Below are 5,666 nucleotides of genomic sequence, written 5' to 3'. Positions count from 1 at the left end.
CAGTGACTGTACCTTGTACACAACCTTTTCCATTTGCTACACATCCAGTCCCCTTCACCATGGTATCAGATTAGGTGTTTCTGCTAATGACCAACCAGTTGCATCCATACCAAACAGAGGAGACTGGAACCCCAAAGAAGAGAGTAGTGGACAGATAGGTCTATTATGACTTAACTTATAAGCATGTTAATGAAAACTTTTCTTAATTTATAATAAAACCATAAAGTAGAGCACTCCATCTACCGTATGTGGGGAGAAAAAGATAAATACTACAAAATAACAGGTATCTCAAAACAATGTAAGCTGGACTTTGTATTAGAAGGAGTTTTAGGGCTTAATAGCCTTGACAGGGCATACTAGAGAAAGTGATTCCAGAGTGACTACAATTGACAGTATATGGAAATGCTGGATGGCAACAACACAACAGTACTCTACCTTGTCAAGTAAGGAATTACCAGCTGTGGTCCATGGGTTACTGAACATTGGGTTACCAGCCATCATCCTGGTACTGGCAACACTATTTACTCATAGTAACAGTTGTTGGCGAAGCATTAAAAATCGCTCATCCCCATATTGTGGGGAAGATCTCTGCATGTAAATACAGTGGTCTCCATCACTAACGAGCACATGATTGCCGGGAAGGAGAACTTCCTTCCCGACAGTCACCTGCAAAATCTTTTAAGGTAATACAGCTCTAAGTCTTAATAGACAAATCTTTCTACCCACTCTAGTGTTTGTTTTTGCATGGTACAAATGTCACAAAGGTGGCCGCAAATTTTCTGGCACTAAATATGGCTAAATCAAAAATTCATACAGCTCCATTTCCATCATTGCATCGATGGTCCTGACTTATGTGATGTTGTAGTAGGAATGCAGGTGAGTCACAATGAATCCATTCTGAGATACTGGATTCCATACTGTTTTCCATGACTCGCAGAACACTTATAACATTATCACTTCTCTGTGTCATTTAGATCTGTAGATATGTGGTTCCTGTGTGAGCTTTGCTACAGAAGATAGCTGCACTTGCGTACAGTCTATGTTTATAGTCTATTAGTTTAGCCTGAATCTCTGCTGCCCTGGGTCTCACAGGCAGGCTGTCAGTGTATTACACTGGTAATACACTGACAGCTAATGCATTACAATACACATGTATTGTAATGCATTGTAGAAGGGATCAGACCCCCAAAAGTTGAAGTCCCACAGTGGGACAAAAAAAAAAGTAAAAAAAAAAAAAACAACAACGTCCTTTTCCCAAAATTAAGTTATATAAAATTGCACAAAATAGGAAAAAATAAAAAAATATTGACATGTCAGGTATCACCACATCTATAGCAACCTGCTCTATAAAAATATTACATGAAATATCCCCTCAGGTGAATGCTGTAAAAAAATAAACATAAAAACAGCCCAAAACAGCCATATATTGTCACCTTGCCTCACAAAAAAGTGTAATACCAAGCAATCAATAAGTTGTATGTACTCCAAAATGGTACAAATCAGTCATCTCATCCCGAAAAAATTAGACCCTACATAAGACAATGGCTAAAACAAAAATTAAAAAAATATGGCTCTCAGAAAATGGCAACATAAAAACAAGATATTTTTATTTTCAAAATGCTTTTACTGTGTAAAACTTAACAAAAAATAAATAAAAATAGACATGTTAGGTATCATCGCATGATAAATACACATTTGGAGGCGGCTTATCTCCTGGGAGCTCAGAAGGATTGTGTGAAAATATACATTTAGCATGATCCTTCTCTCCTCTGACATCATTTTTCAGGGAACAGTCAAGAGTGTTAGCCGAACACTCCGAGAACGGTGGGTTTGGCCAACAATACTAATGTGGGATCTAACCCTTGTATGATTTGCATTTGGATTCCCTTGTCTACATTTGCAACTCTACTGTAACTGCAAGATGTCTTAACCAGACATGATATTTAGGGATGAGAAAATTTCATATTTTGAAGTTCGAGTTCGGGTTGGGGTATATACGGAATTGCGTTATGGTTTCCGTTACCACGAACAGAATGCATAACAGAATGCCTTTAGAGGCATTCCGTTATTTATTCCGTCATAATAGAAGTCTATGACCAGCATAACGGATCCGTCCGGTTTACGTTATACAGGAGAGGTGCATTTAGAAAAGCAGTGTTGAGAAATGTTGCTCCCTTCCCGACAATTTGGCTGCTCATTAAGTGGAAGTGAAGCACTGTATTTACATGCAGCGATCACCTCCACAGTATGAGGGTCAGTGATGGCTGCTGTTATCGTTTGTCCCCATAAAAAATCACTGTTCCTTGGCTGCTACACCAGCTACACCTTTACTTGTGTCTATTATTTGGAACAAGAATTCATAGGAACGCTCATTCTATATAATTTGACCCAACATCAGGCTGTATAAATGTGGCTTAACCACAAAGGTCAAGCTGTTGAGAAAGCTCAAGCTGTTGATTGCATGTTGTCACTTCAGTAAATAGCATTTATTATGTAAAGAAAGTTAATACAAGGCACTTACTACTGTATTGTGATTGCCCATATTGCCTCCTTTGCTGGCTGAATTCATTTTTCTATCACATTATACACTGCTTGTTTCCATGGTTACAACCACCCTGCAATCCATCAGTGGTGGCCGTGCTTGCATGCTATAAAATAAAGCACCAGCCTATGTGCACTCCTATGGTCCCAGTCACCAGAGAGGCTGGCTCAAGCACGAGCACCACTGATGGATTGCAGGGTGGTCGTAACAATGGAAACAAGCAGTGTATAATGTGAGGGAAAAATGAATCGGTCAGCAAAGGAGGGAATATGGACACTCACAATACATTATTAAGTGGTTTGTATTAACTTTCTCTACATGATGAATGCTATTTGCTGTAGTGAGACAACCCCTTTAAGGTGAGCGCAGACTAAAGATTGTGAGATAATGGCAGAATCCAGGTAAACTGCAAATGGTTCTGCCATAAATTGCAAACAAATTTGCAGTTTAAACTTCAATTTTCTTGTTTTCGGTAGTTTAAAGTTTACTTGTCTATCAACATAGTTAAAGTAATTTTAGTTTCATCTCTATCTCAGAATGAAAATTATCCTACCTGCAAATCAATGAAGTGAAACCTGCAAAAAGTCCTACTCTGCAGCTTGTTTTGCTGTGAGATATGAAATTGAAATTACGTTCATGGGATCTTTAAGACTAACATGGCGTATTACACGCTTTCCTATTTCGAGAATTCGTATTTTGTCGGTGTTGTTGCTTATTGAATACACAAATTCTATATTTTTTTTATAATTATGCTAATATATGAAAAGAATTAAATTAGAATGCTTCAGTATCATATTGTTCTGCTATCTTCCTAGGATTTACGGTACATTAGATTTACTTTTTTTTATGAGTAAGCAATTTATGCCTCTTGTAGTGTTTTCCCCACTGTGGCAGATATTACAAAACAGATTCAATCCTCTTTCAGAGCTTTTAATTAAGTGCCTTTAATAATTATGTTTTGAAACCGGGTCTCTTTGGGATTTCACAGTTTGATTACTTTACATAAGAGCAGTTGAGGCCCATCAGATTGGAATCCATTATCAAAATAAAGCTTTGGACTTTTGTTACAAAAATACATAAAAAGGCAAACATGACAAATTATAATTAAAACTCAAGCCAACCAATCAAATATATGATGAATATATTATACTTTTATTTTCCATCCTACATGTTGCTTTGTTTTATCCAAGTGGTTATTTACATTTCCTTTATATAGAGTTCTTAGAACTTTTAGATTTAATCAGCGCAATAATTTAATTTTTTTGTAGAATATGATCAAGTGTATATTAATCATAAACTAAAGAAATCTTATCACTTTGTATAAATCCAAGGAACAGGATTAATATTCTAAACCGTATCTTACTTGGATTACAGTGGTATCATTGGAAAACAGTGACCATAACTGTGAAGAACATCCTCTAGAAAATGCATTATTATAGCTAGGCCTGCATATTATATAATACGGCCTGCATAGTAGTGTAGGGCCATACTGTAGCTCATCATTCCTCTGATGCATGGAGACATACAGAGCTTGAGAAAGGAAAAGGAGCTCCCCTTCAATGGGTTGTGTCACAAAACATATTCTACGTTTTTTTAAACCAGCACCTTGCACTGAATACTTTTGTAATTGCATGTAATTAAACGTTTATTATATCCAGTGAGTTATTCAATAAAATGTATCTGTGTATCGCCACCTGCTGTTTGTTCTTTTCCTTGTTTTTTCTCCTTCTCACTGAGCAGATCAAGTGGGCTCAGTTTAAAATCTTCAACTGTCAGCAGCCATATGTTCTGTTAGAAGCTGTGACAGTTACAGGGAGAGAGAAGCAGCAGAAAGTACAGCCCCCTGAGCTGTGACAGGAAGAGAGCTGCAGCAGAGCAATTGGAGCGGTGGATGTAGATATCTCTGGACCCATGTGCAGTACAGGGGTGGTTCTAGCTTTGTTAGAAAGGTATTATCATGTACATAACCCCTTTAACCACCCCAGCTCCCCTAGCTTAAACCCCCTTAATGACCAGACCACTTTTTACAATTCTGCACTACACTAGTTTCACGGTTTATTGCTCGGTCATACAACTTACCACCCAAATGAATTTTACCTCCTTTTCTTCTCACTAATAGAGCTTTCATTTGGTGGTATTTCATTGCTGCTGACATTTTTTACTTTTTTTGTTATTAATCAAAATTGACCGAAATTTTTACAAAAAAATGACATTTTTCACTTTCTGTTGTAAAATTTTTCAAACAAAACTACATTTCTATATAAATTTTTCTCTAAATTTATTGTTCTACATGTCTTTGATAAAAAAAAATACAATAAGTGTATATTTATTGGTTTGCACAAAAGTTATATAGTTTACAAACTATGGTACAAAAATGTGAATTTCCGCATTTTGAAGCAGCTCTGACTTTCTGAGCACCTGTCATGTTTCCTGAGGTTCTACAATGCCCAGACAGTAGAAACACCCCACAAATGACCCCACTTCGGAAAGTAGACACCCTAAGGTATTCGCTGATGGGGATAGTGAGTTCATGGAAGTTTTTATTTTTTGTCACAAGTTAGCGGAAAATTATTATTATTTTATTTTTTTCTATTACAAAGTCTCATATTCCACTAACTTGTGACAAAAAATAAAAATTTTACATGAACTCACCATACCCCTCACGGAATACCTTGGGGTGTCTTCTTTCCAAAATGGGGTCACTTGTGGGGTATTTATACTGCCCTGGCATTTTAGGGGACCTAAAGTGTGAGAAGTAGTTTGGAATCCAAATGCGTAAAAAATGCCCTGTGAAATCGTAAAGATACTCTTTGGAATTTGGGCCCCTTTGCCCACCTAGGCTGCAAAAAAGTGTCACACATGTGGTATCGCCGTACTCAGAAGAAGTAGGGCAATGTGTTTTGGGGTGTCTTTTTACATATACCCATGCTGAGTGAGATAAATATCTCTGTAAAAGACAACTTTTCCCATTTTTTTATACAAAGTTGTCATTTTACAGAGATATTTCTCTCACCCAGTCTCATATTCCACTAACTTGTGACAAAAAATAAAACGCCATGCCCCTCACGAAATACCTTGGGGTGTTTTCTTTCCAAATTGGGGTCACATGTGGTGTATTTATGCT

The sequence above is a fragment of the Bufo bufo genome, chromosome 2 (genome assembly GCF_905171765.1).
Source record: "Bufo bufo chromosome 2, aBufBuf1.1, whole genome shotgun sequence".
NCBI lineage: Eukaryota > Metazoa > Chordata > Amphibia > Anura > Bufonidae > Bufo > Bufo bufo.
Note: the sequence above shows the minus strand (reverse complement) of the source record.